This window comes from Pithys albifrons, chromosome 3 (assembly GCF_047495875.1).
Source record: "Pithys albifrons albifrons isolate INPA30051 chromosome 3, PitAlb_v1, whole genome shotgun sequence".
Taxonomy (NCBI): Eukaryota; Metazoa; Chordata; class Aves; order Passeriformes; family Thamnophilidae; genus Pithys; species Pithys albifrons.
In genome coordinates, this window is record NC_092460.1 from 82,597,481 (window position 1) to 82,612,410 (window position 14,930).

Here is a 14,930-nt window from a genome sequence, read left to right on the forward strand (position 1 = left end):
AGTCTGGAATAGAAAGGAAGATGCATCATGTGTAAACTAAGAAAGACAGAGGACATGCTAACACAAGAAGACTAAAAGGAACAGTAGGTTTTTTTAAAAAATAATAAATTAAGATTTTAATTGGCTCAGTGAAGAACTTGTACATTCTCTCTAAAGTAACACGAGTTGCATATTATGTGAAACTAAAGAAATTCATAAGTATTCTGTCAGAATTATACCCAAAAAGTCACTCAGGTATTTCTTAAAGTCTAGAGAAATAAGGTCACACTTCAGTGACCATATATTTAATCCTACAGCAAAACTGTTGAGAATACAAGTCTTGGGTCCTGAGCAGGATATTTGGCTGTTGCTTTGTGTAAAAGATCCCTAATTTAAGCTGCAGACAGATTCTGATTCATTTGATGAAAGGTAAGTCAGACATACCTTTCTCAGCACACTAATGCAGTTAAATACATAACATAGGTAACCTGAAAATATGGAGGAAATTAAGGATATCACTCAAGGATGTCAGTTGTGTGCATGTGAGAAAAAGGTAAGGTACCAAGGCCATGCCTGACCTTAAAGGCTAATTTCTTTCACTTTCATCTGTTCCTTAGTTTGTATAATATTTTTCTCTTCCTTGTATATGTAGAAGCGGAGCTTTGTTTGAAATACATATAATTTTGCTTTGCTGTGCAGCATGCAGGTTTCACTGTGTTCTTTTTAGATATCCTTCTTGCACAGAGCAGGGTTTGACACTACTGATGTGAGTGGCTGGTTTCAACAGTTCTTGATGTCAATAGGACCTTTTCCATGTACTTAAATGGATATGGGAAGGAGAGGACTGGTTACATATTTACAGAATATATCCTGTTAAACGGCCCAAAGAATAGTTTACCACCTGTTTTGTAGGATGTTGGCCTTTCTTCTAAATTATTTATTTTCCTGCCCTGTCACAACTTTAGGACAAGTATCTGAGAGTCTGATGCAGTGCCTGAGGGCCATATCCTACTCCACAGGATTCCCCTATAGACATTCCACAGGCAGAGGCCATACACTACGTAATTGGGCTGCACTGAGTAACTTGCCACAGCATATTACCCAGGGAAGGTGTTGAATTTTCTATACTCACTTTTAAGATTAAAATGACTCTCAACAGAGACCAAAGGACTGTGTAAAAGAAGAGAGAACTTTTAATCTGAATTTCATAGCTGACTGAAGAAGACCAAAAACTCCAAATCATGAGTTCACTACATAGCTTTTGCCAGAACTCATGTATTGATTTTAGAGGAAATATTAAGAGACTGAACTGCATCTAACTTCTGTGAAGGCAGTCTTGCCAGGTCAGACCCTGTATTTCCAAGTTTGGAACTCTCTGCATGTACTCATCTGCATATAATTTTTAAAAAGGCTGCCTTCTGCAGTTGTGAGAGTTCATTAAATCACAAAAGCATCAGCACTTATTTGGGAAGGGAGGAGAAATTGTGACTAAACTTTTGATGGCAATGCACAGATCTGAAAAAAAAATTTGAAACCCTTTTAAACTAGTAATGAGGGGGAGTGAATGTCTAACAGCTCTAATGTGAGCAGGGTTTGTTGCTCAAGTCCCTCTGTGACTCTTATCCAGTACCAATGCTTCATTTCTCATTGAAGTGTATCCTGTAGTTTGTGTGTCTCACCAGTTTAATGATTCCAAAACCGCCATGGGCATTAACCAGAGCTTTTGGATGAGCTGTAGCAATCCTGGTAGCCTGGGGTAAAATGCATTAATTGCACTTCAGCATTACCTGATAATACTTCCTTAACATACCTCCAAAACAGTTTCGTCATTTATCAGTGGAAGAAAGAGATAAGAAAAAGAGACAGAGAAAAGCTTGATCATTGTTATGGTGTGCTTTTTTACATGTCCTTACTGCTCTTATCCAACTAGTAGCTTTCAATCTCAAAAACAATGTTTCCCAAATGAGCCAGTCATTTATGAACGACTGTGAATTAACACAAATTGCTAGCCCAGCAGGAACTGAGATACTTTTTCCTGTTTTTCAGAGTTTGTAAAGGATAAATTCCTGGAGCCTAATGTTTTCTTGAGTAAGAAACATCATTCTTCCGGAAGCAGACATGCTTGTTTTCTGTCATTAAAATGGTTTGGAGAGAAAAAGAAAAATTAATTGTTCCTGTCTCTTCAGGTTTAAAATAGATCTCTGAAGCTGTTGGCATAACCTGATGCACCTCTGTATCCTTTACTATCAAAAGAACATAATTTTCTGGAGCAAAGTTCAAATTAGAAAATATTACATTTAGAAAGGAAAAAAAACCAATTAAAGTATAAGATTTTCTCTCTTGTTAGATTATTTTGAACTGACTGGAGTTTTACTGTTTGAAAAGCTATTCAGACACCCTAGAAAAATGAGACACTAATGTCAAAAAAGCATGGAAATTCTTTCTTTGTTGGTCTTCTCTCTATTTTTGTTGACTTTTGCAGCTATATCTATTCTGTGCTCCCCGCTATTCTCTTTAAAATAAATAGAGGGATTTTTTTTTATTAATCAGACTTGCATGCTTTTAAAATCATCTTTATTTGCTATTCAGTTATTTTTATAGAATCTCTGACAAGCAGAGGACTTTTCAGTCTCCTTGACCCTTACGGAGATGAAGGAGATACTAAAAGTGTCCACATAGACTCTTCACTGGTGGCTTATCCAAAAAAGACGAGAGGTGAGAACTACAATCTCCGGATTTTAAGAGACAACTTGGAAGGATGGGGATAGGCATGAGATCAAAGAAGAGAGATGCCAGAGGGACACCACTAGAGTCTAGGAGCCTCTCTGTGTTCATAGAGCAAGGTTAACTGAATTTGTGCCTCAGTTAAGTTCCTGAGTTGACTTCTATCTGCTTTGGCCTCTCTTGAGTGAAACTTGTGGAAAGGTCAACTGTACTTAAGGAATTTGTTGTGAGGCTTCTATTGAATTAATTGTATTTTAGAGTCAAAACCTTACCATTTCTATTTGTTAACTGCTGTTAGAGATGTGTGGCTGATAAGTTTGTAATGGTCTGAAATTCTTAATGTTTTATGACCCCTGTCCATCAGTATTCAGGAAGATGTGAAATGGAAAATCCATATCCTCTAATATATATATAAATTCTTGGTTGTGGTAAAGATGAAAAATCAGTTTCTTATTTATTCTAAAGCCCCTTTGCATGTTCTGATAATTTGCACATTTCTCAAAGTGAAGCCAAACTTTTTGCTTTCATTTTATAACTGTTTAAATTACTGGAGCTGTGAAAGGAGGATGTGATGTAAACAAAAGCTAGAACCAAATGGAGACAGACATAAAAACCATCTAGGTTTGACAACTTCTTTTTCTTTTTACTGTGTATGACTTCTACATGATGACTTACCAGGATTCATAACCTCGGTTTGTCGTCCATGTTCTCATTTCACTATATGCAGAGAGTGAAGTTGAGTGGGGTCTGCTGATTTGAATACATCAAGCAGAGCAGCTGCCTGACCTATATCCCACATGCCTGATGGGGCATGCCTACAGCATTAAGCAGTATATCTGCATAATGTGTTCAATTTCCTATTCTCTCATCTTAGTAATTTACGATACATGTTTAAGTTTAGGTGGTCATCTCATCTCACCTATCTTGTTCTCTAGAAAACTTAAGTAATAGTCTGGTAACCAAAGGATTTGATCAGCAAATTAAAGATCTTGGGTCCTTCTCCATCTGAGCCCTGGTACATAGTTTGTGTGGAAAATGTTCAAAAGGAAAGAGGATTTCCATTTGCAAGATGATTGGTCCTGTCACTGACCAGGAAAACTGATGCTGTCTCACATGCATTTTCTTTCCCTAGATACCTTTAATTTTAATTTTCTTTCTACGCTGTAATAGTATCAACTAAAGAGAAGACAGTAACCTGATCTTTAGGATAATGGAGGCTGAGGATAGTCAGGACAGATCAGACTGAAGATTTGGATTATGTGTAACTTCACACTCCTTGGGTGAATTATCAACTATGATTTTATTCTATGAAACATGAATTGCCATTCTCTAGATGTGTTTTTGAATGGAATTTTCTACATGTGTTGTGCTCTGTTAAGAACGAATTATATAGTAGATAAATTCTGTAAACTCAGTAAAGCTATGACTTTCAGGGAATATAAATGTAGAAAGATTTCATCCAAAAGTGAGATTCATGCAAATTTATGTACTACAATATGGGTCTTTTTAAAGATAGTTGTCTAGCATTGATGGAGTCTCTAGAGTCAGTGGAGAACAGAGCAAACCATCTCATCTTCAAATTTGACTCAGACATTTAAGGAATTGTGCTGCTGAAATCTTACTTTCTTCAGTGTCTGAGCAAAGCTTTTGTGGAATGCTAATCTTTTCACTTAGGATGCTGAATATTGCCTAATCCACAGTAAATTCTAGGGGACTATCAGATTTCTAGCCTGCTGACATCTAGCATATTTCAAAGATGTAAATGTCTACTTCGAGCTCATTGTTTGGACTCCTAGGTGGAAAAAAGAAGCCATTTGCAGTTTACCTATAAAGGGTTTAAATACACTTCTCTTACAGTTTGGTTTCACAGGCATTAAGGAGTTTCTCCCTATCTCTCCATTCCATGTAGACATCATAGCTTGCAATGGTTTTGAATGACAAAAAAACTATTGCAGTGAATCTGCTTTCTGTGCCCTGTCTTCAAAAATCTGTGAGCAAGACCTAACCTGGAAGTCATATTACCCTTGCTACAATGCCAAAGATCTCAAAATTTTAAGCTCTGCTGAGTAGTAGTTTGGGCTTGGTGCCACACTGACACAGACATGCAGCATCTGGCCAGCTCAGAGGGCATGCAGAGATTGTCTGGATCTGTCTTCAGGAGGCCTTGCTGACATACTTTTAAAAGTGCTAGTGGGAAGGTATGGGTGGTAGTGTCTTTAGTTCTACATCAGTGGAGTTAGGGCTATGGGAAAAATTATCCAAGCACTTGAAAGAGTTTGAGCTGAGGGAAGTGGGAAATAACTGTGTTTCACACCACGACATAGAGCTATGACTACCACTGCTTTTATTACATATTTCTTCATCCCAGATATGTCCCTACTGAGTGTATTCCTTTGCAGTTTGGTATATTTGTGAATGTCCTAATCATTGCAGGAGTACTTTTCTATTTACTGTTGTTAAGGTATTGCAGCTTTCATACACAGCCCTTGTTATCAGTCACCGACGTTTCTATTGCTTTGAAATAACTTTAATGTATACAACTCTGTGTAGGACTGTCCACATAGAAAATAAAGATGAAGCAGAAGGTGAATGATATTTATTATATAATGCAGGATTCAAGCTCTTTATAGGTTATAAAATACAATATATGATATACTGTACAATACTAAACATACTATAAGACATGTCATAAACAGAGGCATTTGTAATTTTGGGAAATTTTAATGTTCAATAAACACTGTGTTACTGAAGATAAGTGAAGGTCTTTGTTTATCAGGTACTATCTTGTTTTTCATGTACAAATCGTTAGATATGTACAAATTGTTATCTTTTATGTCATCTATTTTAAAGTACCACCGAATAAATGGTTAATAAATCAAGCATAGCAGTAAGTGAATTTTGAATACATGAGCGTAGTGCTTGCTTAAGCCTCCACCACAGAGCAATTTATAATATACCAAACTCCTTTACAGGTATACTAGTAATTTATCAAAACCAAAATAAGCTTCTTTAATGAAGTCAGTTAGAGCAACTGAGTTGTGGAAAGGAGTTTCTTACAGGTCATGAAAGTCAAATAATTTCCAGGACAATATCATTGAAGTCTGCTTCATTAAGTCCTAATCTTGAGCTGGTATCCACAGCTACAGATTTCAACTTTGTTGTTGAAGTTGAACTTAACATCTTAAATTGAACTTAAAATGCATTTAACATCTTGAGAGCTTATTCTTTCAACTAAACACACATTATTTTTTAAGAAAACCTATTCATTGTGATTTCCTTACATGCCTATAAATCTGATTTACATTATCACTTCAGACATTTAATTTTCTTGTAAGTTTTCATTTCAATAAATTTCTTTCAATTTCACAAATTTTGAATGCAAATATGTATGAAAATCTCCATTTATCTTACATTACTAGCAGGTACTTTTATTATATAAAATACAGACATCACTTCTTATGTTTGATATGTGCCTGATATACTCCTGGGCTGATTTAGAACTTGATTATTTATAGTTTGGGTGCAATGAGAAAATCTATACTTGTCTTTCATTTTATTGAATCTATTTGGTAGTTTTTTGGATATGACTAATCTAAGCTTGTGTCAGTATTTTATTTCTCAGTGCCTTTAGATGAATATTATTCCATATGATACAATATAAAACCCACTTGTATGAAAGTACTTCCATCTTGGTATTAAAATGAAGTCTGTGTTCAACCATATTGATAGAGAAAAAAGAAATCTCTTCTTTACAACTTGCTGAAATAGTAAGTAAACTGTGGTACTTTAACATTGTAAGTACAGAAGGCACTTCCTTTACTGAAAGCTTACCAAAAGGAGGCAGGTTAAACTGCTCAAGACCCATATTTGGAAACAGGAAGAGTCAGAAATCTCAGTTCTCAGGCCACTGCTTGAATCACTAGATGCAGGCCCACCGATAGTTCAACTTTCTGTCAACCCTTGTGTGTGTAATTAATCTTTCCTTTAGTACAGAAGAAACTCCCTATAGATATCTATGATTAATTTCTTGGAATCCCGCCTTCTGACCCTTTCCTGGAGGTCCTTCACAACTTGAAATAATTTCACTTTGTGCACCAAAGACATCATTACATTCCTTACTGATGAGATGTCATATACTTACAAGCACTAGTAATTTCTTACATGGCATGGCTTAATAAGACTTAGCAAAGGGAAAAAAAGGAAATATCTTTTCTTGTCTTCAGCAACCTTATAGGCAGTCATCTCTATATTTAAAAAAAATGTTATAGCTATTTATAGATTTTCATTTATTGATAGCTAAAATTAAAAAGAAACCTATAAAATCTGCAGTGGCTCATTTGAAATCATAGTATAAACATTTTGTAGGCTAAAGCATAACTTTCAGATTATTAATAGTATGTCCATATTTTAGAGCTATGTTTGATGCTGTTCACTTTCTTATGATCCTGAGGGAGAGCTGATAGCTAAAGTGAAAAAAAGTTTGGGTAGTATTTGAGATGCATATTAGAAAAAAGAAAGCTTCAGACAGCTCACCAAAATCTGTATGAATGTCAGGCTGTCTTTAGCGAAGGACCAGATTTTGCTAATGTAGTGTCTGAAATGCTTATGCAGAGGTTAAATTTTCCAAATCAAATTTCAAGATGCTGGCAGGGCAATTATGGGGAACTCCCTTGCAGCTGTTTGTACCATACTTGGCCTGTAGTATATGTTGAATGAAGGACTACAATTTCCAATGCAGCTTTCAGAAAGTAAATGTTCACTAAGGCAAAAGTATTTATAATGCACTAAAGACTACTTAATTTATGTAGTGCTGTTCTTGATTCCAAAGTCTCCAATAGGTGAAATGAATGCAACTTTTCATAATAAAATACATTGTAGAAGTAATTTTCTACCAACCAGGAAATCTTAAATATGTCTTATGTATAAGCTGATCTAATAAAAACGAAACAAAACTAAATTTACTTTAAACTATCCTGTATTTGTCTGAAGTGTAGCATAGTAATAAATCCACCTTACAGCTGTGAAGTATCTGATTAAACCTGAAGATCCGCATGATCTTCGATATCGAATAAATAGAAAAATAGTTGCTTTAAGTAACAATGATCATTTTTGTCAAGAGTAGTTCAAAGCAAAACAGAAAGGAGGAGGCTTTAAAAGGGATCATTCCAGAGGATGCTGGCAACATGATTCAAGATGCCAGAAACAAATTTATAAAGCTGTCGGGTGAGGGAGTAGTACATTGAGGTGGGGTTTTATTTTGTACAGGATTCCTAAAATGTATTTGTTAATGTCCTTATGCTGTCATTTTATTTCTTTTTGCTGGAGATAGAAACTGAATGATGGATCAGAGTGTATGCACATTTCTTATTCTGTTTAAGAGTCGAAAACATTCACTATTCATGCATTCTCAATTCATTAATCTATCTGCATGCTAATTTGCATGCTTTGTTCAAGAGAAAAAATCTAGTTGGTGGTATGTCATTATTTTTCTAAAGATGCATGAATAATTTGTGGTGATTGAATTCCTTCAACAAATTAGATTTTTTTTTTGTCTGCTACTAAATGTCAAGACAAAGTCACAATTTTATGTGCAATACCTGTTAAAAATATTAGCCTAATTATTTTTTCATCAGTAGTTCGTCTAATATTCAATAGTCAGGTATTGTTGGAGGTACTTGATCAAAGGGAAGGTCACAAAGTTTTGTTTTCTCTTCATAAATGAGCCCTCTCAAGAAACTGTATTTTGCCTGTCATGTTTCTTCCTCTTATGTGATAGATTTGTGGAGATGTAAGGTGTGTGCTGTCACATTTTTGAAGATAATGCTTTTGTCCTGGTCCTGTTGACTGAAACGGGAAGAACTGGGGCAGAAAAAGAAAAATGCACCTGTTTCAAATTTCCAAGGATTAAAATGTCCTTTTTCCATGCAAAAAAATACTACTCATTCCATAATACTGAATTTTCAGATCAGGATGAACAACCTCCACCACACCCCCTGAAATGTAAACAGTGTATTTGAAGATCATTATAGAGATCATTCAGATTAATTAATATTTTCCCAGTGGTAATACCATGAACTTAGTTTACAGAGGAAATTTGTGAGACTAGCAAAATAGTCCCGTATCCAGAAAAAACACAACTGCTTTCAAAAACTCAGCTGTACAATGAAAAACACTTTTCAGGAAATACATTGGTTTATATTCCTGCCATATCTTTTCAGTGAACCTTTCAAACCCTAAAATTTTTTCTGCGTTTTACCTCATTAAACAAAATTGCAAAACATGGGAAATTGTGGTGCAAAAAAAAAAAAAGAGAATTTAGGCTACCAGCACCTCTTTCCTCTGCTGATGTCTTTTGGAATTGAAAACAAACAAACAAACAAAAAATCAGCATAAGACTATTACGATTTCTGGTAAAGTGTTGAGCTCTCCAGTAGCTAGTTAATTCAAGACTCATGCAAATTAGTTTCTTTAGGATTTATAGCTGGTCATTCCATAGAGACAAAGCTGGTCTTTTAAACCAAAAGCAGGGATGTGATTTTACAACTTTATTATGGAAATAGCTGTAGTTCCCACTGTAATTACTGCTTGGTCTTTTATAGACATAGCTTCCAGAATGCTTTATAGCAAGCTCCTTAATCAATAGACTATGTAAGGAAATTACACTTATGTGTTCCCATGTTCTCAGTATGGCGATTACTTTCACATCACAGGGATTATATGGTGTCAAACTTATTATTTTTTTACAAAAGAAAGAAAAAACAACAAGAAAAGAAATAAATCTATTCATACACTCATGTTGTAAATGCTCACATTACGTTTAATGGCCTCTTAGTGCTTTGAGCTAAACCCTCCCTTTTTTTTTTTTTGCTATGCTTTTGAAAATCTCTTGGGCTTTATAAATACCTGCTCCCTAGCTGGACTTCTCTATGATCCTGAGCTTCAAAGTTTAGTTTTATAAGGAAACCACACTGTCTCCCTGTCTCGGCGTGCAATCTTTCCTGTCACCCACTCTGGGGGCCTGCTAAGCGTGGCTTGATACACACAGATTGTTTGTTAAGCTGCCAAACGGAAGCCAGCAGCTCAGTTCAGCTGAAAGAGATAAAAACAACATTATTTCATAGCTATAAAAAATTACAATTGACTTGTAAATGGTGCCTTGTACAAATGGTGTTTTTCTTCAGGAAAAGAATAGGTCCTTCAATGAAGACTGAGACATCTGTATTGTTCATTCACCTCTTATGCAATGAGTTGCTATTAATAGCTCTACATTATAAAATCTTGCTATAAATAACATCTGAAATCTACTCCCATAATACTCTTTGTCCTTCATATGTCTTCATTGGGACATTTATATATTTACCAGGAAAAAGAGAACAACTTTGGATTAAAAAGGCTATGACTATATTCAATGATTCAGTTCCTGGGATGGCTTTCATTTTGTGGGAGGAGAAGGGGGAAGAAAAATATAAACAATAAACATCTCCGTGGCCTTCTCCAGTACTCTAGCTAGACTGACAGGCAAACAGACACAGCTTGACAGACAGATGATTATCTTATCAACTGTAACCATCTTGGAAAGAGTATATCCAATCCTTCTAAAATAGCTAATTAATTGGGAACTAGTCCCTCTGTTCTCTTGATATGGGAACTTTTTACAGCAGATGGTGTGTTCCCTGATACAAACTGTATATGAGTTTTCACATCTTCCTGAAATGGAAGAAGTCACTTAACAAACCCTTCCAAATGAATGGTTTCAGTAGGAAGAGATTGATTGTTTATCTCAGGAGATAAAGATATGACAAGGGGTTTTAAAAGTTTCAATTGTAATTTCGAGTCTTTTATTTTGTATAATGGTTTTGTGTTATTTCTTTAGTTACTTTTTTATCTCTGAATCTGGGGAATACACTGTTTGCTCTTCTCTACTTTTACTGACAGTAATGTTTTTGCAAGAGTGAAGCTAAAGACACTAGATTGTGTCTATTAGTTGTTGCTAATCTAAAAGGAAAAATTCCTGCTGAATTTTAACTTCATTGTACCTATACCCTTTGTACTGTATTCTTAAAACAGGCTAGACTTTTTTAGTTGAGAACACAATAAGAGATGTGACTACTCTTCTTCATGTCTTTAGAGGAAAGGATTAGAAGAAAATGGTTTCATTTGGAAGTAAAATTTCCTTACTGAAGTCAGTTTTGCCTTCATTCACACACAAAGCTCAGTTCACCTTTCATTGCTGAACTGAACCTAGCTTTATAGGTTTTAGTTGACATCTCTATGAAGAAGCTCTATAAAAATCAATACTGACTTGGGTTGCAGCTGTTCGTCACAGCTGTTTCTTTTGTTGTGGAAGAAAATACTCTTTTCATTCAGCTTCCTTCCTTTCAGATGGTTTCCTACATCTGGAATCATAAAATGCTTTACTCTTTTTAATCACTACAGTGTTTTGTGTTTTGGTATATCATCATGGTTCCTTCGAGTATCTCTGCTGTGCACGTAGAGGAAGCACGTGCTTACATAAGAGTAACAAATTTGAGAAATGTGATATACTTCCTAAACCTCCTTTTTTTGATTCTATATTGCAAAAACCCCCAACTCAGCTGGGTCTCAAATCCCACAGTGGTACAGCAATGCAGTATTGCAGCTACATTCTAGGCTTTTAGCCATGTTTTGTAAGAGGTCTCACTTGCAAACCAATGTAGTAGGGACAATCTATGCCATTTTATCTCTTGTGCCTTCAGGGGATTCAACTTGCAAACATCATATTTCTTCCCAGACATTCCATAGTGCATATATGTGTGTGTGCATGCAAGTGATTTTGGAAACAATGTTCTTAAATGCTTCAGGCTGCACTGCAACTTTTTGGTTCCAAGACTATCTACAACCCCATTCTTTCTTTTCACACTCTCATCAGTCAGGTAGGTTATGTGTAGTCAGTAATCTGCTGGCACTTTGTAATTTAGTAATTCAATATTGTTTTTGCAGCTGTACAAGTATGTGCTTATCATTAGGCAATGCCTATATCTGATTGATTGAACATGAGTAAGAAGTAGCTGGGTGAACAGAGACCACATCATCTACATTTTGCCCAGCAGAGATAATCAGATGTTAAATGAAGGCATTCAGCTAAATCATGGGAAACAGATCTTCAGATGTGAGCATATAATAAATGCACTGTCTTTGGGAGCTTTGTCCCTTCCGCAATTAACTACTAGTGTTGTGGAATCTGGGTCTAAAAGCTACATTTGCTCTTTCTTAATTGAAAGTAGACAAGAAACTGACAACCTTGAATAGCCTTTGACCATTAACAGAGATAACTCAATAATTATTGTAATGACATATATGAGTTTTCTAGCAATAGAATAGAATTTGCCACGATGTGCATGACAATGAAGTGGGATGTTAAAGTTTAGGTGTATTTGGAAAATCATTTCATATTTCTGTTCTTGAAATTATTACTAGATTAAGAGTAACTGTGAACAGAAAAAGAAATTTATTTTTCCCCATTATCATAAGAGAATCTTGTTCTGAAGGAAGCATATTGTATAACTGCAGATGGGAATTTTTATCACAGTATTCCTTATTCTAAACAAACTGTTCACTTGAAACAGCTACTGTTGCATGGCTATAAAGTGATCTTCCTAATTTTTGTGAATCTATACCTAATACTGATTTTACATTATTAATTTGAATTGTGCATTTTAGTTCTCTTTAAACATTTGGATTCATGAAAAAAAATGTAATCAATTAAAAATTTATGGTTCAGAAGTTATACCAGCTCTTTGGGGTAGGAACCTATGACTGCTGACCTCATGATAGACATATATATTGGTAAAGCACAAATTAATGACTTTGATTTGTGGAATAGTGTAAGTATTATATTACTGTGTATACTGTAAGTAACTAGGGTGAAGAAAAGGATTTCCAAAGCAGAGAGCTTGTCCCTGTTTAAACAGAAAAAAACCCATATTTCCTAAAGAAATCAAGCAGTGCTGGTAAGCTGATATTGAAGTTTTATTTATTATCATCAGCACATATTCTTTAAAGATTTGTTTTTCATGGGCAACATCTTTTAAAGAAGATCTCTTTAGTGATGCATTCTGCTTTTTCTGAGACTATGGGTGATACTAAATATTTAAATTAACACACAAAATAAAAATATATGGAATACAAATAGAGCCTTTTTTTTCCTCTCATGAGATAAATACTTACTGAAGTGGGTTCAAAAGGATGTATTTTTCATGAACTGTAATCCATAAGTTATCTAATTTTCTCAAGTAAATATTGATAAGCTTAGTTATGTTGCAAGCTGTAACTAAATAAAATGAAAACTGTACTTCTAAAGAATTTAAAATACAACTTTCAAGGACTATTTTTATGTCTCATATTGACAGAATGGATATCTTGGTTATCATGAATCCATATTTCTAGGTCTTTGAAGAAACTATAAATCCCTGAAGTGATCTAAGGTATGTTTGTACTGGATTTTAAATATTACATTGCATAACCTTAATGTTATGCAACTTGGACTCATACACTGTGTCCCTACATCATCCAAATCCTGAGACATGTTAAAAGATGCTGCAGTTCTTTTCTAATCTATTATTTCTAAATTCCAACATTCATTATAAATTTATTTCTAAGGGAAACCAGAGAAATTAAGAAGGATGAATGGTCAGTATCCAGCCCTTGCCTCTATACTGTGGCCATGACTGTGTAGTCTGTACATGCTTCTCATATTCCCATGGTTCATATCTTCTAGGGAAAGATCTTTTCCTCAAGTTCCACATCTCTTGTTTTTATTCAATGGCATATTATAGACATAGTTATTTATTTATTTTAAGCTTTGTCATTGGTGATCATGGTAGGTATAAAACTGTTTGCTACTTGAGATGATAGGCCTCTACCAAAATTTCAGGAATGTCAAATTTGAAAAGCCAGGTAGATAGTAGTACATGAAAGCATAGAAGGAAGAATCTGAATCTCTAAGAAAAGGGCACGTTATTGCATTGTTTCTCTTTACATTAAAATCTTATAGAAATCTAGAGATCTCTGTTTACAGTGTGGATAGAAATACCTTTTTCTTATTATCAGGTTCATTCAGAAGTTTGTGTTCATGCTTAAAAAATTGCTACCCTGGGATGCATTAGGAAGAGCATTGCCATCAGGTCGAGGGAGGTGATCCTGCCCTTCTACTCAGCACTACTCAGGCCACATCTGGAGTGCTTTGTCCAGTTCTGGGCTCATGAGTACAAGAGAGCTCTGGGAATGGGTCCAGCAAAGGGCTACAAAGATGATTAAGGGACTGGAACATCTCTATTATGAGGAAAGGCTGAGAGAGTTGGGCTTCTTGAACCTCAAGAACAGATGACAGAGGGGACCTCATCAATGTCTACAAATATCTGAAGGGAAGGTGTCAAAAAAATGGAGCCAGGCTCTGCTCAGTGGTACCAACAATAAGACAAGAGTCAAGGGGGAGACACTGATGCACAGGAAGTTCCATCGGAACATGAGGCAGAATTTTTTTACTGTGTGAGTGACCACACACTGGAACAGGTTGCTCAGAGAGGTTGGGGGACTCCTTCACTGGAGATATTCAAGAACTGTTTGGACACAATCCTATGCCATGTGCTCTGGGATGCCCCTCCTTGGGAAGGGAGGTTGGACAAGATGACACCTTTTGGGTCCCTTCCAACCTTATGCATTACCTCATTAAATAAAAATACTTGGAATCTGTGCTTTTTTTCTTTATTTTTTTCTTTTTTTTTTCTTTTTTTTTCTTTTTTTTTTTTGGCAGCCATTTTAGTATTTTTTTTTTTCATTTTATTGCAACTTCCTGTATTTTTGCAAATAGTTTTTTACTTCTGTAAGTATTGTCATCATAGAATTGTGAGAATAATTTTTTCTTAGGAATATCTAGTGGTTTTCATTTCAATATCCAGGTGAGTTATATTAAAGATTGCTCTTCCCCATTTTATCCTGGTTAATTTTGCTTCTAAGGCTTAATACACGATAGTACAACAGCATGTGCCATCCCATATTCATCTTTCAAAACTGATGATGCCTTTTGCATTTTTCAGAGTTGCCTTAAAATTTGCAGATGCCTTGACATTGTTAATGCTACGTATAAGAGCAACAGGCAGAGCTACATATCAAACACTGAGTTCAGACAGCATAAACCCAGTAGTTTCAGACATTTCCAGGTAGATATATGGTCCCTATGAAGTCAGACC